The sequence below is a fragment of the Bubalus bubalis genome, chromosome 17 (assembly GCF_019923935.1).
Source record: "Bubalus bubalis isolate 160015118507 breed Murrah chromosome 17, NDDB_SH_1, whole genome shotgun sequence".
Lineage (NCBI taxonomy): Eukaryota > Metazoa > Chordata > Mammalia > Artiodactyla > Bovidae > Bubalus > Bubalus bubalis.
In genome coordinates, this window is record NC_059173.1 from 37,064,325 (window position 1) to 37,088,673 (window position 24,349).

Consider the following 24,349-nt stretch of genomic DNA (forward strand, 5'->3'; position numbering starts at 1 on the left):
GGACATCCATGTATACATTTTTATGTGAATATATGTTTTCAATTTTAGAATCCACCTCCCAACGCAGGAGGCGTAAAAGACCTGGGTTCAATTCCTGGGTTGGGAAGGTCCTCTGGAAGAGGAAATGGCATCCCACTCCAGTATTGTTGCCTGGAAATCCCATGGACAGAGGAATCTGGTGGGTTATAGTTCATGGGATTACAAAGATTGTGGACATGTCATTTTACATTCCCATCAGCAAAATATGAGGGCTCCAATTTCTCAACACATCCCATTCCACACATCTGTTGTTTTGATTATGGCCATCCTAGTTAGTGTGAAAAGGCATCTCATTGTGGTTTTGATTTGCATTTTCTTAATGAGTAATGACATTGGGCATCTTATGTGCTTATTAGCCATTTGTATATCTTTTTTGAGGAACAGATAGTCAAATAGTTTGCCCATTTAAAAACTGGGTAATTTATATATTTTTTGTTGAGTCATAGTAGTTCTTTATGTATTTTGGATATAAATTCTTTATCAGATATGACAAAATTCTTATCCTATTCTGTGGGTTGTCTTTTCACTTACTGATAATACCATTTGTAGAACAAAAGTTTTTAATTTTGATGCACTCCAATTTATATTTTCTTTTGTTTCTTGTGTTTTTGGTATCATATCTAAGAAGCCATTGCCTAACTCAAGGTTATGAAGATTTATCTGTGTTTTCTTCTAACATTTTATATGTTTATATTTTATATCTATATAAATGTGCATTCTCCATTTAATTGCTTTTGCTCCTTTGTCAAAGATCAGTTGACTATATTTGTGTGGGCCTACTTTGAGGCTCTCTTTTATGTTCTATTGATCTATGTGTCTCAGTTCAGTTCAGTTCAGTTGCTCAGTTGTGTCCGACTCTTTGTGACTCCATGAATCGCAGCACGCCAGGCCTCCCTGTCCATCACCAACTCCCTGAGTTCACTCAGACTCATGTCCATCGAGTCAGTGATGCTATCCAGCCATCTCATCCTCTGTCGTCCCCTTCTCCTCCTGCCCCCAATCCCTCCCAGCATCAGAGTCTTTTCCAATGAGTCAACTCTTTGCATGAGGTAGCCAAAGTATTGGAGTTTCAGCCTTAGCATCATTCCTTCCAAAGAAATCCCAGGGCTGATCTCCTTCAGAATGGACTGGTTGGATCTCCTTGCAGTCCAAGGGACTCTCAAGAGTCTTCTCCAACACCAAAAGAGTTCTATGTGTCTAGTCTTTCACTAATGTCACATTGTATTGATCTAGTAACCATTGGTGTGATAAAAAGAGAGAACTCTGATTTAGGCCAAATAACAAGTGGTCCTATAGAAATTCTAAGGTTTTCACTCTTTACCACTGCACATGCATTGAACCACTGGTCCACTGACAGAGTGTTAGCATTCATGAACCAGTATCAGTGAGAAGATACTAATAGGGCCACAAAAAGTATCTACCTCACTGGTCCTACCTTTCCAAACTAACCGAGGGAAGCATGTTCATACTACTCCCTGACATTTAAAACTGCACAATGGACCATTTGAGGTTTGGCAAATGGATTTCATACATCTGCCTAGTCTCATAGACCTAAAAATTTTTTAGTTGTTGTTTGTATATTTTCATACTGGGCTGGAGCTTTCTCTTGTAGGCAAGTCAGTGCTTCTTCCATGGCTAAAATTTTGTCAGAAAAGATTATTCCTACCAGGGGAACACCTTCCTTCCAAACTTCACAGTGTTTGAGGAATCCGTTTTACTTTCTAGATACTTCTGAGAAGTCTTTGCTGTTGGCTGGTTTTATAACACTTTCACTGTGTTTACCATACCCAATCCCAAGAGTTAGTCTAACATACAAATGGCATTATTAAGACACAATTGGCAAAATTTGTAGAGACCCTCCAAATACCCTGGCCCAAAGCACTGCTATTAGTCTTTCTACATCTCAGGTCTACCCCTTTCAGAACTCATAAACTCTAACCCTTGGAGATAGTCCCTGGACGCCCAATGCACTTGACCTTTGCCTCTTTTCATCTGTAGCTGATAAAAGGAGATGTATTTCAACATTGTAAAGGCCTAACTTCTTCTCTTAAAAATAATCTTGCTCTGGTGGAGCACCTTTTCACAGTGTGCTCTTGGAAGATGAAGACCTTAAGCATCACAACTAGAGATTTTTGTCTATTGGAAGAGATACCTCCAGAAGGATCCTTTTCTGTCTCACTAGAGAGGGCCCTATCAGGTACTGTTAACAAACCCATGTGCTGATGAGCTCAGGGAACAGACTCCTGGATTCCAATGATTCATCGAAAAAAGCACCAAGTCCTGAGTGGACCTGCACATTATCTGGGGACTCAAAGGCCAAAATTTCCTGGAACTGAAGCAGACAACAACTGGTAAGCCAGCTTTTCTAAGATATCCAGATCAGGCCTGTCAGAAGGTTTAGAATTCACAGAAGTCTCTTTTTCATCTGTGGACTTCCCTGGTGGCTCAGATGGTAAAGAATCTGCCTGCAATGCAGGAGACCCAGATTCCTGGGTCTGGAAGATCCCCTGGAGAAGGGAATGGCTACCCACTCTGGTATTCTTGCCTGGAGAATCCTATGGACAGAAGAGCCTGGTGGGCTGCAATAGATGGAGTTGCAAGGAGTCAGACATGACTGAGTGACTAACACTTTTTTTTTATCTAGACTATGAACTGACTCTGGATCCTTTTCTAAATTCATAGTCTGAATTTGCAACCTACAAGCTGTATTACTGATAAAGCAATTGGTTCCAAACAGTTTCTTTTGAGATAACAGCATTGTTTAATTACTTCATGTTTGTTCCTGCACTATGTTTTCCCAAAGAACTTGTTTAATTCTTTCAATTTTGAGTGTGTTCTTGCTGGATGCACTATACTAAGATACAGATTTTAGGTAGGAAATGCCTGAGACATCCTCCTTCTACCCCTTCTGTTACACAAGCGTGACCACACAATTGGTTTCTGAACTGTGAAATTTCCTTCTGACATGGGAAATGACACTCAGGAAAGGTCCTTCTGGGCACTGAGGAACAAAAGGCCACTAAACGCTGATAAAAAATAAAAGTAAAACCTAACAGTCTTTTATCTATACAAACAAAGTAGCAGTGGTAGCTTGTATACTTTGGTCATGTGTGAATATTTCTATATGATTTGTTTCTAGAAATGGAATTGCTGGGTCAAAAGATACAAGCACTTAAAGTTTTAAAAAGATTGCCCTCCATTAAGGCTAAACCAGTTCATGCCCACCAGCAAGGTAAGAGAGTGTCTATTTCTTCAAACTCTTTCTAATATTGAGTTATCAAAAATGTTTTGAGCTTTGTCAGTTGAAGAGAAAAGAAATGGTGCAACTTTAGCTTTAATCAGCCTTTATACTTTTATGAGAATTATGACCATCTTTTTTAATGTTTTAGGTCCAGTTGTATTTCTTTTTATGTGAACTATATGTTTGTATATTTTGCTCATTAGGTTGTTGGTTTTCTTGTTGATTTGTAGGATATTATATGTCATTACAGTTCAAATCCTCATTAGAAAGCTGGATTTTTCTAGCGTATCAAAAGATGTACCAACTTCCTCTTTTAAAACACATGTTCATCTACTTTCACTTTTTCATCAGCTTTAAAGTATGTAATTCTGGTTTTCTTAACATATTTTCAACTTAAATGTCATTGGTTTGTTTGTTTTAGCATTGGTGGCTCCTGGGACACAGAAGCTTGAATTGTGGCCTACGTTGGCTGGGGTAAGTGAAATGAAAGAAATAATTTAAGTTGGTATATATATTGGGAAATAATATAGGAAACTATTATTTTTGTGTGTGTATGTTTTTATAGACTTACTGGTGTTACCTTTTTCTTCTTTTTGTTATGAGAATTAACTTCAGACTTGGTATGGTGCTATAAAAAGTGTATAACAATTTTGGAACATTCAAGTTTGTACATGGAGAAATTGTGATTTTAAGAAATTATTAAAAGATAGTGAAATAAAAATCTGAAGTAAACATTCACAATAACTAACATATTGATGCCATTAAATTCCTTTATGCATTAAAATACAGACAATATGCTGCTGTAGCATTATTGTTTTAAAATTATCTATACAGTAGTTGTGTTGCTGAACCAAACGAGTCAGCTTACCCCAGTGCAATAAAGCCCATCTACTGACACTGGATGGTTGTGGAGGAAAGTGCAACATTTATTGCAGGTACCAAGCAAGGAGTCCTGGCAGCTAGTGCTCAAAAGGCCCAAACACCCTGATGGCTTCCAGGGAAAGGTTTTTAAAACCAGAGTGAGGGAGTGGGTTGCGGGGTGTGTGATCAGCTCACGGACATTCTTTTGCGTGATTGGTGGTGAAGTAATGGTGAGTCAGCATCATCAACCTTCTGGTTCCAGCTGGTCTGGGGTTTATGTGCTTGTGGGCAGTATACAATTAACTTCTTCCACCTCATGGGGGTTTCAGTGTCTGTAAAACAGCTCAAAGGACATGGCTTAGAATATTATCTATAGTCCTTGAAGAAGAACTGATTTAATCAGACATCAGAATGGCTTCTATATGTGAGCCAGTGAGTGGCAAATGAGAGTAACAAAGGGAAGAGACAAAGTTGAAAAAGGTAAATTTCACCTTGGTCTCAACTTAAAAAAAAATAGTCCTCTGCAGTGGGCCAAAAGAGATGAAGCTAAAGAAAATACAGTTATTTACAGTAGCTTTATTTGTATTAAACCCACATGAAGTGAAGTGAAGTGAAAGTGACCCACATGGGAAACAACCAAAATGTTCCTCAGTAGGTGAATGGTTAAACAGATTGGAACGCTCAGCAATAAAAAGAATAAACTGTCAATATATGCAACAACTTGGATAGATCTCAAGGGCATTGTGCTGGTGAAAAAAGCCAGTCTTTAAAGGTCACTTATATGGTTTCATGAAAATAATATTCTTGAAATAATTACATTTATAGAGATTGAAGACAGATTAGTGATTGCCAGAGGCTAGTAATAGTACAGGGAGAGTAAGTGTGACTATAGCCTGAGGGGATATATTTATGGTGATAGAATAGCTCTTTTCTTGTTTGCAGAGATGGTTACATGACTTTACATGTGATAAAATGATATAAAGCTATATATGCACATTACACCAATGTCAAATACCTGGTTTTCATGTTGTATTGTAATTATGTATAATTATATAATTATTGGGAGAAACTGGGTGAAGTGTACACAAAATCACTGTGTATTACCTTTGCAACTTCTGTGTATCTATAATGATTTAAAAGTAAAAAGTTAAAAAAAAGACACCAAAAATCATTCAAGAGAGGGCTTCCATCATGAGAGCAATTCTTATTGTCTCTGGATGGAGATAGTTGCCTTTGTATTCTTAGTTTAGTGGGATGCTGGTGAAAAAATGAAGGTAGATGGCAGATAAGTGAAGGGAATAAGTAAGCTTTTTCCTGAAAAGTAGTGAATGAAATGGTCAGATAGCTTAATGATCTTCACAACATTAAAAACCTTAAGAATAGAGAGGCTTTTAAATAATTCATTTTTATGATGCTATCTAATGCATATCTGCAGTTACAAGGTGGCTCTTGGTCTTAGGGATGAAAGGAAGTAGAGTCAGAAACTTTTAGATTCCAGTTCTCCACTCAGTGATTAGATGAACATAGTGAATTTCACCTCCATCTTCCCTCTTTGCTATTAACTCCTTGCGTAGCTCCAGGGCAATTTAGTTTCAGTTTAGTTTTTAATTTGAGGAACGTGAACCACATCTTAGTATTCCTCGTCCAGAGAACTTGTGCTGGGACAATTTCCCTCTGGAAAAGTTGACTGTAGCAAACTTGAATCCTTGTGGACGTCTTGGAGTCTCACTAGGGAATAAGGATTAAGAATGACTGGAAGATTCTTCTAGACTTTCAAAGAGATTATTGAAATTAATTTGTTTGTAGAAGTGCAGAAATAAGCTCTAAAGAGTTCATTCAAATAAGGGAGGTAGGTGTGTCTTGGTGGCAGGTGGAAGTAACTAAGATAATGTATACTTTTTTCTTCTTGGCTTTCATTCAGTCCCTTCATAAACCACTCTTGCTTGGGCCTCCATTTCCTTATAGGCAATAATGGTGAGTACAATACTTCATGTGATTACCTTTCTCTGGCTTTATTTTAAATTTGGCTTCATAGCTGTTCTGAGGTAAAAATGGAGCTCCCACATAAAAATGTTAGGGGAGTGGCACTTCAGCTAAAGGAAATCACAACGCGAGATTTAGATATTTAGAATTTAAGAGGCAGACCCTGATGCTGGGAAAGACTGAAGGCAGGAGGAGAAGGGGACCACAGAGGACGAGATGGTTGGATGGCATCACCAACTCAATGGACATGAGTCCATTGAGCAAGCTCTGGGACATGCTGAAGGACACAGAGGCCTGGCATTCTGCAGTTCATGGGGTCGCAAAGAGTCAGACACGACTGAGCAACTGAACAACAATACAATAATGCTTAAGAGCATACACTTTGGAGTCATACTGCTTAGGAACCCTAGCTCTACAGTTTGGCAAGTTATTTAGCCTCTTTCTGTACCTTAGTTTTTAATTTGTGAAATGGAAGTAAGTGGAGATAATAGTAATATTTATCTCACAGGGTTTGGGGAAGATTAAATGTCAGTAAATATAAAGTGCTTAGAACAGTGCCTCGCTCAAGCTTGACACTGTATTAGCTATTGCTAGTGCCACTCCAGTACTCTTGCCTAGAAAATCGCATGGACGGAGGAGCCTGGTAGGCTGCAGTCCATGGGGTCGCGAAGAGTCAGACACGACTGCGCGACTTCACTTTCACGCATTGGAGAAGGAAACGGCAACCCACTCTAGTGTTCTTGACTGGAGAAACCCAAGGACGGCGGAGCCTGGTGGGCTGCCGTCTATGGGGTCGCACAGAGTCGGACACGACTGAAGCGACTTAGCAGCAGCAGCAGCAGCAGCAGCATTAGTATATTATCGTTTGCATTTCTAGTTATCTTATGTACGTATCCTACATCTGCCCCAAGCAATCAGAAAACTTTTATAGAGTTAAAGGCTGTTTCTCACCTTTCTCTTTCCATTACAACTGGTACCTAAGACGTGTGCAAAATATCTATAGTAAGCCTGTAAGTCCAGGAAGTCATTTGCTTTGGTTCACCCTCGAATATTACGAAGAGCTTTTCTCTTCAAAACTGGTATCAAACCACTTGTCATTAGTGTAACAATAAGAGACTTAGCTGAGCGATTCACCGTGGCAGCATTTCACACTGTCAAGCTCCCCTATGTTGATAAGAGTCATAGGAATACTGCTCTCTATTCTGAGCGGATTCACTTCAAATCAGAGCACCGGTCTGATTCTCCTTTTTGTTAGCGATCTGTCCCTACCTTTGTTCATCTCTCTCAGGGCCTCAAGTAGAGCAATTCATTAACATTCCTTTACGGTGGGTAACAAAATGATTTTTCACATTCGCCCCTTATCTCCGCCTCAACGTCCAGGTTCCGCCCCAAGTCCGGAGAAACGGGAGAGGGGCGGGGCGCCCCAATTCCTGGGCGGGGCTCGGGTGGCGTGCCTCGAGGCGCCGGCGCCGTGACGCGTGACGTTACCAGTTGACGCAGCCGCAGTGCCGCCCGGCCCCCATCTCGGACCCCTCCCATCCTCCTCCGCCCCTCTCTGTGTCAGAGGTTGGGGCCCCCGGCCGCAGGTCGGGCGGCGGGCCGGGTGGCTGGGCGAGAGGGTGTGGACCCTGGCAGCGCTCAGCAGACTGTGTTTGGCTGGGCGCAGCAGCTGCCGCCGCCGCCGCCGCCGCCCAAGGCCCTCGGCGTCCCCGGGAGAGAGACCCGAGCAGTTCCGATAGCCCCGGCGCTCGCTCAGGTGAAGGGGGGACGGGTCGGGCTGGGCAGGGTCTGTGTGGGCAGCACTCTTCCCAGCATCTCTGGACCGCAGCCTGGTCAGAATCAGGGAGGTGTGGCTTCGTCGCGGCTGCTTGCTGCAGCGTCGACTCGTTTGCCATCTTGACCTGCGGCACAGAGACTTGAACACCGGGTGTCCGAGGTCAGTGAGAAGGCCTGAAAGGGCCATGACAGTCAGGTGATTAGGGCCTCGAATGCAGGAACTGGCCCGGTGAATGGTGGTAAGACAGGCGGGCGACGCCCACCTGCTGGTATGTGGGAAGGACCATATATATACCTGTAAGCTCTGGCTTTAGCCTTGTTAGCTGCATGGGGCTGCAGGAGACCCCAGAGTGGTTAACGCAGGGTAGATTGTGGACCAAGGGCAAGGGAGCCTTTGAAACCCTCTCTACTCCTCAGGGGTGGTGTGCTTGTATTCTGATTATCGTTGCTTGCTGAGTCTACACTATGGAAGAGTACATTTCAGCGGAAACATCTTTTGACAAAGGAAGGTGAAGGGAAGTTGATCTTCCCTCTACAGAATTGTCCCCCTCCTGCTTCTTGGCCTTAGTCTTGACAGAAGCCAGTTAGGGACGCTTGTTAAAGGGAGAGAGTTCTTGTAAATTTCTTCTGTAAGGAAATAATTGTTTTCCGTGACTGTTGAAACATCTGAGTTTCAACTGGTTTCACGTTGCTGCTTTCAGCTCTGTGCATAGCAATGAAGCTGATTTATTTTAAATTAGCGAGATATATGAAGTATAAAAATAAATGAATTAACCAGAGTATTTATCTTATCGAAGTACTGGTGTTACATGCTTTATGTTCATATCTCATTTAATAATCATAACAATCCTGTCATGTAAAGTCTGTTTTTAACTCTCATTTTATAGATGAGAGAACTAAATCCCACAGCCCTAAAAACAACTTGTCCAAAGTCAGAGCTGTGATTTAAATCAGGTAATTGGACTCTGGTTCAGAGTCCTTTAAGTAGTATGGTTTACCACTCCCAAGCAGCTTGAGAACTTGCAAGGTGATTTTCATTTGATAAAAAATGCTGGGAACAGGAAGGAAATTGAGGCATCATTTTTGCTGGCAAGGACCCAGGAGTATGTTTTAAAGGTAACATCTGACCTCTAGAATCCTCTGATTACCAAAATCATGCTCTTTCCATCCGTACAGTGGGTTTGAAATCTTTGGAAGACTGTAGTTTGGAAACGTGTGGTCTTCTAGTTTTAGAAATATTTTTTGAAGAAAATATAACATTGGATTAATATTAGTTTCCTTGTGTGTGCACACATGCAAGGGCATGTGTAATGAAATCATTTAATCTGAAATGGTGAAACTGCTGATAAAGCCAGAATATCTTGTATAATTGGTTAAAATTGGTATTCTTTTCAGATGTGTTAAGATGAAACACTTCAGATAGGCCTTCTGATCAAGAAAAGGAAAACAACATTACAGACTCTGGAAAAAAACAACTACTTGGTAAATATTTTGGGTTGTCAATTAAAGTTCACGTAGAGAAAATCTAACTTGCTGCTTCAGTCGTAATTTAACCTGCTTAAATTAACCGGCTTAAATTGGTCTAAGAATGGGGGTGGGTGACAGTGTTGTATAAGGACCTGTCAGTCATTTTACCTGAGTTTTGAACTGTTGCTACGACTGACAGTTGAGTCATGTGCTTAGCTTGTGTGTTGGCAGGAGAAAGCCAAGGGAAGTGTTTGTTTGATTATCTATTAAGTGTCAACTTTCTGTTCTCTCTTTTGCTTCCTCATCAATCTGCCCACGTTATAAAGGATTTTAAAAAGAAAGGAAGAAAATTATAGTTGATTTTTGGTTTGTTATTCATAGAATACTGTGTATAGTTGAACATAAGTATATTTTTCACCATGAGTTCTACAGAGAATAATAGAAGACATAGTTAAACATGATTGAGAGAATCTTAATTTCATAAATAAGTACTCAATTACTGTTTGAGTACCATATGTCAGGCATTTTTTTCAGGCTTCTGATAAGAGTTGTGGTCATCATGGCTCTGGAGAGTACTAGAGTAGTGAACTTTTTTCTAGAAGGCAATATTTTTGTTAACCCATATCTTTTTTAAAAAGTTTTATATGCAGGAATGTTTTTGGTTTATGTAAAAACTAGGAAAACAGCACTACTCATATAGTAGTGTTTATAATCTTTCATATTATTGTAGTTAATAAAGGAAGGTCCTCTTATTAGTGCTACTTTAAGGTGCAGTGGGAAACCAGAATTCTTACAGACTTCACTTTTGTGTACTGTTTTCCATGACAGAGATAGTTGTAGACCGTATCTTCTTATCCATTCTTCTTTTGATGGGGCTGGGTTGTTGCCATATCTTGGCTATTGTAAATAATGCTGTGATATATACTCAGCAGTAAAAAAGGATGTAACTTTGCCATTTGTTACAACATGGATAGCTTTTGAGGATTTAATGCTAACTGAAATAAGATGAAATGCAAATACATGATTTCATTCATATGTAGAATATAAAAAACAAGGTGAAATAGGAAAATAAGATCAATGTATGCTAATGAATAGAAACTAAATTTTTGGTGGTGAACACATTGTAGTTTATACAGAAGTAAAACTATAATGAAACTTAATATTATAAACTGATGTTACCTCAAAAATAAATTAAAAACTATAGTGTTAGAATCCCAAAAGTTCAAGGGAGATTAAGAAAATTAACTCTTTAATTTGAGAAATTTTCAGGGAACTTATATATGACAAAAAGAAGAGACATGGTCAGAGAGGTAACAATCTGCATGATAATTGGAGAGAGATGAGCTTGGAAGCATGGCAGTCAGTTAGAGGCTATTGTAATCTAGGTGGCAAATAAGCCTTAGAAGCAAAGCAGAGCAAATGGGAATTAAGAGATGGCGATGGATTAAATAGATACAAAGGAGATAAAATGGGTAATATTTAGTAGGCTTGAGGGAAAGTGGAGTCAGGATGACTTCTAGCCATTATCATGTTCAGTTTTGTTATTAATACTTAATATTTTCAGGATAAATGAACTAAATTATCTGATATCTAGCTGATATCTAGAAACTGAGTGGATTCTGGGCCCATTTACTGAGGGAGTATGTAGGAAGAGAAATATATTGAGATGCATGGTTGGCGGAGACAAGTTCAGATTGGGGCTTTTATATTTTAGGCATCTGTGACTTCCAAGAAATGTCATTAGGTAGTTGTATATATGGATCTGAGTTAAGAAGAAGACTCAGCCTGATATTTAAATTTGAAGTCTTAGTTTATAGATGATAGTTAAAAGCAATGGGAATGTGTGAGATCAGTAAGGGAAAAACATGTCGAGTAAAAGAAGAGATATGAGAATGGGGAGTAATATTTAAGGGTATTTAATAAGGATAGGATTCTCAGGTGTCTCAGGGGTAAAGAATCTGGCTACCAATGCAGGAGATGTGGGTTTGATCCCTGGGTCAGGAAGATCCCCTGGAGAAGGAAATGGCAACCCACTCCAGTATTCTTGCCTGAAAAATTCCATGGACAGAGGAGCCTGGAATCTCCTACAGGGCTACAGTCTATGGGGTCACAAAAGAGTTGGACACAGCTGAATGGCTAAACAGCAATAAGGGTAAGGTGAAAGGAAAACATACCTCAAAGATGAGGTAGTAGGCAGGGAAGTAGAAGAAAATCAGTCACAAGTAAATGAAAGTCCTGAATTTGGAAGAAAGGAATGAGTATTAGGCATCTTTGAGGCATCAGCTAAAATGAAGATAACAAAAATATCCACTGGACATGTCAGTTAAGTTGTTGACCTCAGCAGGAGCAATTATGTAGATGGATCCAGTTCACACTGGGTAGAAGATAGGGAAAAGAAATAGCTGATGTCATTTGCCCTTTCAGAAAGTTTGGCTTTTAAATAGTTAATGGGATAGTTAGAGATATGAGTTTGATAGAGAGTGTTTGTTTTTTAAAGGTATGAATGATATGAATACATTTATAGTTTTTATTTGCTGAGGATAAAAAATCATCAGAAAGAGAATTTGAAGACAGAGGAATAAAGGAGAAGAATTGGTGGAGCAGGGTCATTAACCAAGTTGGAAGGGATAGAATACAAGGATGCAGGTCAAGTGTGCTTTAGATGTCTCCTTAGACAAGAGGGAAGGAAGCGGTGATGATTATGGGTATAGATAAATTCGTTGGAGACAGGGTAGAGGTTGCTCCCCAGAGTCCTTGCAAGAGATTTGCACTTCATGGTAGAGGATTTGGTTCACTCATGTGATCAGTGGCCTTCTCCATGTGGTTTTGCTGACTCCTAATCATTTGGTGAAGAGGAGTGAGGGTAGTGCAGCTTAAGATGGCAGATTTGAATCATCAGGGTAGAGATAGCTTGCAGATATCTCACAAAATTACCTTTCTCATACTTTGTATTAGTTATCTGTTGCAGAGTAAGAAATTATCCCCAAACTTAGTCACTTTTATTATCTCAGAGTTTCTGTGGGTTGGGAATTTGGGAGTGACTTGAACTGATTGTTTCTGGCTTCAGGTCCCTCATGAGGTTGTAGTTGATTGGCTGGGACGTCAGTTAGGTGAGTGCCCAGTTGGGGCTAGAGGATTTGCTTCCATGATGGTTCATTCACGTGGCTTTTGGCTGGAGGCCTCAAATTCTCACCACATGAACTCCTCTAGGGCTTCCTAAGTGTCCAAACAAAGCACCTGCAGCTGTCTTGCTCTGGAGCAAATGATCAGAGCGAGAGAGAGCACACGCACACAAAGAGGAAGCTATGATGCCAGTTTTCACAGGGTGAGACGTCATTCCATTGCCCTGTTCTTTTAGAACTGAATCGGTAAGTCCAGCCCACACTTGGGAATGAGTTAAGCACCACTTCTTGAAGGGAGGAATATCAAATACTTTTTGTACATATTATTAAAGCTTCCACATAGCTGCTATCAATTGTCAGTTTCTTTAGGGGGAAAATAAGCTCCGTAAAAATATATAGCTACAGCCTTTATGTCTTCCAGGAGAGAGAGAAGTATAGAAAAGTGAGGAGGTGGTTCAGTCAGATTTGACTTTACAATTTATCCTCCTTTACCATTGATTAGGCTCAATAACTTGATGTGTTGCCTCTTGTAGTTAATTTTAAAAAGTGACTACTGGCCTTTAATTTATTTGAGAATTCTTTTAGAAGAAAAAAAAATGCCATACTGGGCAAAATATGAATTTTTTATACCAAAATGTGGATTTTGGTAACATTAAATATTAGTTCCTGATCTAGAATTTAGAGGTGGAAGGAAGGGATTCATTTTTGTAGTTAAAAAAAGTGGGAACCAAAAGACAATTACAGGCTGATTTCTGTGAACGTATGTATGAAGCACAAGGTGAAATGAAGATTGCCAGGAGAAATATCAATAACCTCAATGCAGATGACACCACCCTTATGGCAGAAAGTGAAGAGGAACTAAAAAACCTCTTGATGAAAGTGAAAGAGGAAAGTGAAAAAGTTGGCTTAAAACTCAGCATTCAGAAAACTAAGATCATGGCATCTGATCCCATCACTTCATGGCAAATAGATGGGGAAACAGTAACAGACTTTATTTTCTTGGGCTTCAAAATCACTGCAGGTTGTGACTGCAGCTGCGAAATTAAAAGATGCTTGATCCTTGGAAGAAAAGTTATGACCAACCTAGACAGCGTATTAAAAAGCAGACACATTACTTTACCAACAAAGGTCTGTCTAGACAAAGCTATGGTTTTTCCAGTAGTCATGTATGGATGTGAGAGTTGGACTATAAAGAAAGCTGAGTGCCAAAGAATTGATGCTTTTGAACTGTGGTGTTAGAAAAGACCCTTGAGAGTTCCCAACCAGTCCATCCTAAAGGAAATCAGTCCTGAATATTCATCGGAAGGACTGATGTTGAAGCTGAAACTCCAATACTTTGGCCACCTGATGTGAAGAACTGACTCATTAGAAAAGACCCTGATGCTGGGAAAGATGGAAGGCAGGAGGAGAAGGGGATGACAGAGAATGAGATGGTTGGATGGCATCACCGACTCGATAGACATGAGTTTGAGTAAGCTCCAGGAGTTGGTGATGGACAGGGAGGCCTGGTGTGCTGCAGTCCATGGGGTTGCAAAGAGTTGGACACGACTAAGTAACTGAACTGATATGATATGAGAGGTAATATAAATTTACACAGACTGTAAAGCCAAACTGTATAGGTTCATATCCTAGATTGGCCATATCTTAGCTGTGTTTGTGCTTTGCTTCTCATTGCCACAGTTTTCTGTCTGTAAAATGGGGAATTGTTAATAAGTAGTTATTTCTAACAGATCAGTAACTGTATGTAAAGTGTTTAGAACAGTGCTTAGCACATAACAGGCAGTGAATAAATGTTGGCCATTTTATAATGGTAGCTATATTTTATCATTATAATGGTGAGTTAATAGCATGGAATGAACATTTAAAAGAGGAATATAACATTGTCCAAAATGTTTGTAAGTCTAAACTTTAGAGTACTGACCTTATTGGACCTTGTCACTTTTTATATATATGTGAAGTGTGTTTTATCCAGCTCCATATCCACTTAAAATACTGTTTCAGGTTTCACCTGTAGTATAAGGTTGTATCTGCATAAAATTCCTAAAGCAGCCTCTTTATGTTATAGTATTTATGTAAAAGTTCAATTTAACTGTTCTCAGTTCATAGAGATTGGCTATTAAATGGATGTTAGTTCTCTGCATAGCAACATCCTAATAAAAATAATTGCTTTGGACTTCGTACGATGAGAATGTTGGTAAACACACATGGCCAGTTACTTCCTCCCTCTCCCCCATATCCATATCCCTTGTGACTCAGCTGGTAAAGAATCCGTCTACAATGTGGGAGACCTGGGTTCGATCCCTGGGTTGGGAAGATCCCCTGGAGAAGGGAAAGGCTACCCACTCCAGTATTCTGGCCTGGAAAATTCCATGGACTGTATAGTCCATGTTGTCGCAAAGTCAGACCTGACTGAGGAACTTTCACTTGCACTTTGAGTCAGTTACTTCTTAATTAAGGCAGACATAAAATGACTTTGAAATTGAGACCTGTACAAAGGTATCTCAAGATAATTTCTTACGAATGTGCAGAAACCAAACCATACCTGGAAAGTTTTCAAGTAAGTTTGAAATATATTCTGTAACAGTTAATGTAGAATCTGTATATATTGTGTAACAGTTAATGTAAAATCAGTCTAGTTTGGTTTATGGGCAAACAATGCAGAAATGTCTACAAAGTGAATGCTTCACAGAATTTCTAGTGTACAGAATGCTGCTATGTGCTGATAGATACGCTTGATGTTGAAGAGAATGTCAGTGTTGATGAAGTTTAAAGGAAAGCTGTAAAGCTAATGTATTTTCCAGCTCTTAAAACCTGTTTAGCATAGTAATCTATATGCAATATCCTGTGTATAAACCAAAATGACAAACCAAAATGAAACATAATATATAAAAATGTTTATATATAAACATTTATATATATATATATAAATATATAAAAAATATAAAAAAAAAACTGAGTTACTTTGCTGTACAGCAGAGATTGGCACAACATTGTAAGTCAACTATACTTCAATAAAAAAGAAATTAAAAAACCCCAAACAACCATATAGTTTTCTTTATGAAAAGGAACTGTGGTTAAATTCAAAGAACTTTAACAATCTGAAGATATGTGAATAACTTTTATACATATAATTGTGACTTAATTGTTACATGAGAGATTTGAGTATGATTATTTTTTCCTTCATTTTTGTTATATATGGAATGGGTTATCAAGATGTTGAATATCCTTTTCTTAAACTCAAGTAAATGAAAACCAAATTTTCTTGAGTGTGAAAAAGATCATCTAGGAGTCTCTTGGCCTTGAATAAGTACTTACCTTTGGCAATAGTTCATAATTATGTACTTTGTACAGTGATGCGCTTATTTCATTCATTTATGAAACAAGTATTTATTGAGAGACTACTGCATACCAGGAACTTTTTTGACTATTGCATAGGCAGATGAATAGGGCAAAGTGAAGTTGCTCAGTCGTGTCCAACTCTTTGCGACCCCATGGACTATAGCCTACCAGGCTCCTCTGTCCATGGGATTTTCCAGGCAATAGTCCTCGAGTGGATTGCCATCTCCTTCTCCAGGGGATCTTCCCAACCCAGGGATCGAACCCGGGTCTAACGCATTGTACACAGACGCTTTACCATCTGAGCCACCAGGGCAGACAGAATAGCAAAGACATCCTTAAAGAGCAGTTAGCAGTCTTGTGGGGAACAGACTTCGAAACTAATAGTTAAAATGTGATGAATGCTAAGATACAGTTACTACTGTGGGCAGCTGGAGCTCACTACCACTGGGGATCTCTCACAGACCAAATAAAATATGCGTCAGAGTTATCCCAAGTCAAGAGCAGGGAGGCTGCAGGTGTTTATCCAATGACTTTCTAGGCATCATTGACTTTAATTCTGGCATTTCTGGCCTACCCTAAGTACAGACTGAACACATTTCTGCAGTCAGAAAGCAGCCTACAGTAGGGTGTTACAAGTGTTCAGAATGAGTAATCTTCTGGTGTAGAGGTGAATATCAACAGTATACGGGTAAGGCACGAGTGGCATTGATTGCCAGCATCAGGCATTTACACAGTATATTAACCTACTGTGTGCCAGAGTTGTTCTAAATGCTTTACGTGTCCAAACTGTAAACTCTGTGAGGTAGATACTATTAGTGTTCTCATTTTACAGATGAATAAGAGCACAGAGAGGTTAGGTAACTTGCCCATGGTCACATAGCTATAATCTTCGAACTGGTTTTTGAATCCAGGCAGTCTCAGTCGATGCTCTCAATCCACACTGTGGTCTGCTTTTGGAACAATACAGTCTGAAGCAGGGCCTTTTGACTCTTCTTTTATTCCTTGATAACTGCTTCCTCTTTCTCCCTTCCTCCAATCTCTTTCCTGTTGGTGTTTTTCCTTCTTTGTTTGTAACCTAGCCCTTTCCCCTTTTAGATAATGGTACAACTGTTCAGCTTCCGTTCTTACACTCAGAGCTATCAAATCAAGTAATTCTTGCTGAGGTGTTAGCTGATATTTCTGAGGTTTTAATGAAGCCTTTGAGTTTGATATTGCTTGGTATTTGCATTTTAATTTGTTTTTAAAAGACAAGGACTTAAGAACTGAAGAAAGACAGACTTGGTGGTAGAATGACAGATGATCAATTGACAGATGATCAAGTTGATATTCTAGAGGTGGGAGAAACCTGTTCCTTGGCCATAGTTATAAGGAGAGGCTGTGGCGTGTGTGCTTGGGCAGGAAAAGCCCCTTTCTTGCCTGTCATGTCCTGTCTCCCAGCCACCACCCTCCTTTTTTTTTTTTTTTTTAATTAAGGAATAATTACAAGCCAGTTGTAAAATATTTAAATAATAGTTATCTCTCAGAAGCAATGGCTTTGCTAATGTCTTTGCAGATTAATAAAAGTATATACATATACACATCACATATACATATATGCATATGTGGTGTATATATATGGTTTAGATATGTAATACATATAATGGATAGTCTATTATTTTTAAATATAAGTAGAGTACTATACAGCTTTTTGCTCAACTTGCTTTTCTCCTCCTAACATTACATATATCCTGAACATTTCTCTATATTCCCTATAGAGCTGTTTTATTCTTTTAAAAAGGCTACATATTATTTCACATAGTAAGAGTATTATATATGGTAAGGGTGTCCCATAATTCAACTGTTTTCCTATTAACTGACATTTTTCTATTTCCTCAGTATGATATATAATGCTGCAGTGATTATCCTTGAAAAAACATCTTTGTTTCTAAGTATTTCTGAGAAATAAATAGAGCCCTGGAACTGAAATTTTTAAATCAGAACATGTACATTTTTGTAGTATCTGATAAATTGTTCTTCTCAAAGTCACTTTACTTCTGTCAACTATAAGAGTGCCCATTTCCCTGTACTTGTGCCAATGTAGTTGTTTGTAATCTTTCTAAAATTTTTTGCTTTTATGACTGCTGCTGCTGCTGCTAAGTCACTTCAGTCGTGTCCGACTCTGTGCGACGCCATAGACGGCAGCCCAGCAGGCTCCCCTGTCCCTGGGATTCTCCAGGCAAGAACACTGGAGTGGGTTGCCATTTCCTTCTCCAATGCATGAAAGTGAAAAGTGAAAGTGAAGTTGCTCAGTCATGTCCGACTCCCAGCGACCCCATGGACTGTAGCCTACGAGGCTTCTCCGTCTATGGGATTTTCCAGGCAAGAGTACTGGAGTGGGGTGCCATTGCCTTCTCCAGCTTTTATGACTAGTGAGTGATAAATTGTGAATGTTGCCAATTGCTAGTGATATTATCTTTCTGTATGAATTACCTGTTTATAAATTTTCTCATTTTTCTGTCAGATTATTTGTTTTTTTTTTTTATTGATTTGTAGGCTGACTTCTATTCTTGTAGGACCAGATCAAGATTTGGAGTTCTGTATTTAAAAATCTGATGATGCAAGTATTAGATGTTAGTTTTGTTCCTTCATGCAAGTGGGAGAGAAAATAAGTTGAATATAGTATTTGAAAGGTTTTACAGATAATTCACTAAGAAAAGTAATTTTTTTTTTTTGAAAAACTGTTTCTAAGAATTGTGATAGTGGTGGTGGTATTAGGAACTTTGATAAATCTCTGGCCGTTGCTGTGTTTGATTAAACTGTTTCACATTTTTGTGCTTTTCTTTGTACGTCACTAAAATAGTAATTGCCACAATTTCTTTTCTAATGTGGACAGCAGTTTTGAAATGAGTCCCATGGATTTCAGGAAGAATGAACAGAATATAGGTGAATAAAATACTGAGAGAACATGTCTTAAAACGTGTAGATCAATGTTACTTTTTGTGTAATAGATAAAAATACCATTTAAAATGACATACTTGAAATTAATGGCTGTGTTCAAGGCATTGTTACTGGTATTGTGGATACAAAGTTGAATAAAACAATCTTTATTCGTCATTATGATTGAGAGGAGAGAAGCAGGATAGATTAGATTCAGGTTATGTGTCTTTGCAGGAATATCAAGGAAGTGAGACGGTTTTCTTGGAAGGCAGCTATGCTCACCACTATACTACCAACACTAGGCTGTTTTCTTCATTAAAAAGTAAATGATTTTGATTTATACCTATATTGATGGTGTTTACTTTGATCACTTGGGCTTCCCTGATAGCTCAGAGGGAAAGAATGTGCTTGCAATGCAGAAGACACAGGAGACGCAGGTTTGATCCCTGGGTCAGGAAGATCCCCTGGAGAAGGAAATGGCAGCCCACTCTGGTATTCTTGCCTGGAAAACCCAATGGACAGAGGAGCCTGGTGGGCTACAGGCCAAAGGATTGCAGAGAGTCGTACACAACTAAGCACACAGGAACTTTGATCACTTAATTGTCAGCTGTCTCAAACTTCCTCTTTTCCCCTTCTTCATTAATAGTTATTTTGGAGACCAGTTATTCTAAGACATAAGTATGCTGTTGCTCATCAAAATTTAGTTGATTTTTTATATTGGTATGGATTCATAAATTTGTATTTATTAAATGGGTTGTGGTTTGTTACTATTATTTATGGCAGTGCTTAAATTGTCCCAGATTTTGCCAATGGGAGCCTCTTAAAGCTGGTTTTTACTTCCTTTTAACATTTTCCATCATTCTTTGACACTTCTTTCCTTTATGGAAAAAAAGCTCATCCTGACTTTCCCTGCCCTAGTTGTAGAATTAGCCATTTCTTCAAGGACCCCTCTAAAGAGAAAATGGTTTTCAGAAGAGAAGTCTTCTGTTCATTTATATTGGGTTGCTGCTCTCAGGGTCTGTGAATGAACTATGCACACATATACATATGCAGCTATAGCTATTTCTGTATCCATTTATATTGAAAGCCATACCTCTAGTTTTTATTCAACACCACAGGGTTAATTCTGATTTTCTTCCTTTATATATCCTCTGACAGTGAGAAACTTGGCTTCCATTATTCTTGATATACTTACTAGATTAACTCCCTCCACATCCCCTGCATGAGCCACCTCCCAGGTGTTTGTCCTCCTATCCTGCTCCTGTCGTATTCCAGATCACCCTCCTGCATGGAAGCTCTGCTTATCTCTTTGGGATCTGATGCCTTCCTCTTGGGTTCTGACACCCTGCACTAGGAAGCCTCCCTGTTTGAATGACCTTCTTTCCTCCCCAGGCTCTAATACCTGAGCTGGACTGCTCCTGCCCTCTCCCCCTGCCTTGGATGCCCTTGTCCTTCCACCCAGGCTCCAGCACCTGAGCTGGACTGCTCCTGCCCTCTCCCCCTGCCTTGGATGCCCTTGTCCTTCCACCCAGGCTCCAGCACCTGGGAAGTACTCCTCCTCATCCTGCTATGGCTTTGATACCCTAAAATACTGCTGCTTTCCCTCTACCCTTTTCAACACACAAATGGATACTTAGAGTATTTAAGGTTTTATTTGGCTCTGACTTTCTTCTTTTGGCCATTGAGACTCCTGTCCCTCTCCTCCCCAGTACATATGCCTTACTCTAGTTCACTTCAGTTCAATCACTCAGTCATGTCTGACTCTTTGTGACTCCATGGCCTGCAGCACACCAGGCCTCCCTGTCCATTGCCAGCTCCTGGAGTTTACCCAAACTCATGTCCATTGAGTCAGTGATGCCATCCAACCATCTCATCCTCTGTCATCCCCTTCTCCTCCTGCCTTCCGTCTTTCCCAGCATCAGGGTCTTTTCAAATGAGTCAGTTCTTTGCATCAGGTGGCCAAAGTATTGGAATTTCAGCTTCAGCATCAGTCCTTCCAATGAATATTCAGGACTGATTTCCTTTAGGATGGACTGGTTGGATCTCCTTGCAGTCCAAGGGACTCTCAAGAGTCTTCTCCAACACCACAGTTCAAAAGCATCAATACTTCAGTGCTCAGCTTTCTTTATAGTCCAACTCTCATATCCATACATGACTACTGGAAAAACCATAGCTTTGACTAGACAGACCTTTGTTAGCAAAGTGATGTGTCTGCTTTTTAATATGTTGTCTAGGTTGGTTATAACTTTTCCTCCAAGGAGTAAGCATCTTTAAATTTCATGGCTACAGTCACCACGTGCAGTGATTTTGGAACCCAAGAAAAATGTCTGTCACTGTTTCCATTGTTTCCCCATCTATTTGCCATGAAGTCATGGGACTGGATGCCATGATCTTAGTTTTCTCAATGTTGAATTTTAAGCCAACTTTTCCACTCTCCTCTTTCACTTTCATCAAGAAGCTCTTTAGCTGTTCTTCACTTTCTGCCATAAGGGTGATGTCATCTGCATGTCTGAGGTTATTGATATTTCTCCTGGCAATCCTGATTCCAGCTTGTGCTTCATCCAGTCCAGCATTTCTCATGATGTACTCTGCATATAAGTTAAATAAGCAGGGTGACAATATACAGTCTTGATCTACTCCTTTTCCTATTTGGAACCAGTCTGTTACTCCATGTCCAGTTCTAACTGTTGCTTCCTGACCTGCATACAGGTTTCTCAAGAGGCAGGTCAGGTGGCCTGGTATTCCCTTCTCTTTAAGAATATTCCAGAGTTTGTTGTGGTTCACACAATCAAAGGGTTTATAGTCACAGTCATAGTCAATAAAGCAGAAGTAGATGTTTTTCTAGAACTCTTGCTTTTTTGATGGTCCAGTGGATATTGGCAATTTGATCTCTGGTTCCTCTTCCTTTTCTAAATCTAGCTTGAACATATGGAAGTTAACGGTTCACATATTGTTGAAGCCTGGCTTGGAGAATTTTGAGCATTACTTTATTAGTGTGTGAGATGAGTGCAATTGTGCAGTAGTTTGAGCATTCTTTGGCATTGCCTTTCTTTGCCATTAGAATGAAAACTGACCTTTTCCAGTCCTGTGGCCACGACTGAGTTTTCCAAATTTGCTGACATATTGATTGCAGTGCTTTCACAGCATCATCTTTTAGGATTTGAAATAGCTGCACTGGAATTCCATCACCTCCACTAGCTTTGTTTGTAGTGATGCTTCCTAAGGCCCACTTGACTTCGCATTCCAGGGTGTCTGGCTCTAGGTCAGTGATCACACCATTGTGATTATCTGGGTCATGAAGATCTTTTTTTGTACAGTTCTTCTGTGTATTCTTGCCATCTCTTCTTAATATCTTCTGCTTCTGTTAGGTCCATACCATTTCTGTCCTTTATTGTGCCCATCTTTGCATGAAAAGTTCCCTTTGTAACTCTAATTTTCTTGAAGAGATCGCTAGTCTTTCCCATTCTGTTGTTTTCCTCTGTTTCTTTACATTGATTACTGAGGAAGGCTTTCTTATCTCTCCTTGCTATTCTTTGGAACTTTGCATTCAAATAGATATATCTTTCCTTTTCTCCTTTGCCATTTGTGTCTTTTCTTTTCTCAACTTTTTAAGGCCTCATCAGACAACTATTTTGCCTTTTTGCATTTCCTTTCCTTGTGGATTGTCTTGATCCCTGCCTCCTGTACAGTGTCACAAACCTCCATCCATAGTTCTTCAGGCACTCTATCAGATCTAATTCCTTGATCTTTTTATCACTTCCACTGTATAATCATAAGGGATTTGATTTAGGTCATACCTGAATGATCTAGTAGTTTTCCCTACTTTCTTCAATTTAGGTCTGAATTTGTCAATAAGAAGTACATTATCTGAGCCACAGTCAGCTCCCAGTCTTGTTTTTGCTGACTGTATAGAGCTTATCCATCTGTGGTTTCAAAGAATATAATCAGTCTGATTTTGGTATTGACCATCTGGTGACCTCCATGTGTAGAGTCTTCTCTTGTGTTGTTGGAAGAGGGTGTTTGCTATGACAAGTGCATTGTCTTGGCAAAACTCTATTTGCCTTTGCCCTGCTTCATTCTGTACTCCAAGGCCAAATTTGCCTCTTACTCCATGTATTTCTTGACTCCCTACTTTTGCATTCCAGTCCCCTATAATGAAAAGGACATCTTTTTTCGGTGTTAATTCTAGATGGTCTAGTAGGTATTCATAGAACTGTTCAGCTTCAGCTTCTTCAGCATTGCTGGTCTGGGCATAGACTTGGATTACTGTGATAGTGAATGGTTTGCCTTGGTAATGAACAGAGATCATTTTGTCATTTTTGAGATTGCATCCAGGTACTGCATTTTGGACCCTTTTGTTGACTAGGATGGCTACTCCATTTATTCTAAGGGATTCTTGCCAACAGTAGTAGGTATAATGGTCATCCTAATTAAATTCACCAATTTGAATTTTAGTTTTTAGTTTGCTGATACATAAAATGTCAATGTTCACTCATCATCTCCTGTTTGACCACTTCCAATTTGCCTTGATTCACAGACCTAACATTCCAGGTTCCTATGCAATATTGCCCTTTACAGTGTCGGACTTTACTTCCATCACCAGTCACCTCCCCAACTGGGTGTCTTTTTTTTGCTTTGGCTCTGTCTCTTCATGCTGTCTGGAGTTATTTCTCCACTGTTCTCCAGTAGCATATTGGACACCTACCGACCTGTGGAGTTCATCTTTCAGTGTCCTGTCTTTTTGCCTTTTCATACTGTTCATGGGGTTCTCAAGGCAGGAATACTGAAGTGGTTTGTCATTCCCTTCTCCAGTGGACCATGTTTTGTCAGAACTCTCCACCATGACCCGTCCGTCTTGGGTGACCCTACATTGCATGGCTCATAGTTTCATTGAGTTCGACAAGGCTGTGGTCCATGTGATCAGATTGGTTAGTTTCCTGTGATTGTGGTTTTCAGTCTGTCTGCCCTCTGATGGAAATGGGTAAGAGGCTTATGGAAGCTTCCTGATGGGAGAGACTGACTTCACCTTGTGGCTTTTAGCATAAACTGTTTAGGTAGGAAAGAGGAAACAACCAGGTTGTTTTTTATTCCATCATTTACTCAGTGAAGATTATGCAGTAGGTTCTTAAATCAATCTCCACTTCATCTTCTTTAAGGGATTGTCTGTGTGGCACTTAAGCAATGTGGCAAAGTGTATAGCCCCAGTTCAGTCTGGGTTTTCTGTGTCCAGTGTTGTTTTTAGACACTTCCCTTAGGCCAGAATGTCTCCTTTATTTTAGGGCCTTTGTTAAGGCTTAGCCTTTACTTCTATACTTGCTCAAAATATATTCTTTTAACTACTGTTAACAACAGTATAGCAGCCTTTGTCTGTTGATTTCTGTTAATGATTTTGCATTAACTAGTAATTGGACAAATGTTGGTAAAACTGTGATACTGCAGCTTTCTGTCTTGACAATTCTTAAAGTGATGGGTGGTCCAAGTGATTTTGCAAGAAGACTGTGGATCCTTTTGGCAGAGAGATCACTTCCCCTTTTATATGGAGATCTGAATGCCAGGGTATATCCCTCATGGAGTAACCGCTAGGAGTCACTAGGTGTTCTTTTCA

General features: G+C 39.6%; 1 protein-coding gene and 1 long non-coding RNA gene across 11 annotated transcripts in view; one reads left to right on the forward strand and one right to left on the reverse strand.

Annotated features, from left to right (window-relative positions):
- Positions 1-5,527: 5,527 nt before the first annotated feature.
- On the reverse strand, positions 5,528-7,544 carry LOC112579949. Its single transcript, XR_003104290.2, has 2 exons — positions 7,394-7,544; positions 5,528-5,869 (listed from the first exon to the last, which is right to left on the reverse strand). It is a non-coding gene; the product is annotated as an uncharacterized LOC112579949 (long non-coding RNA).
- A 130-nt stretch (positions 7,545-7,674) lies between these two features.
- KIAA1109 (KIAA1109 ortholog) overlaps positions 7,675-24,349 on the forward strand; it is a 206,838-nt gene continuing 190,163 nt past the window's right edge. For 4 of the 10 annotated variants that reach the window (XM_025268008.3, XM_025268017.3, XM_025268015.3 and 1 more), the window contains exons 1-2: positions 7,675-7,880; positions 9,296-9,382. The gene's annotated coding sequence lies outside the window, so the exon portion shown is untranslated. Of the gene's footprint in view, positions 7,881-8,018; positions 8,061-9,295; positions 9,383-24,349 lie in introns of those variants that run through there. The other 6 variants (XM_025268016.3, XM_025268018.3, XM_006078955.4 and 3 more) reach the window with 3 other exon arrangements.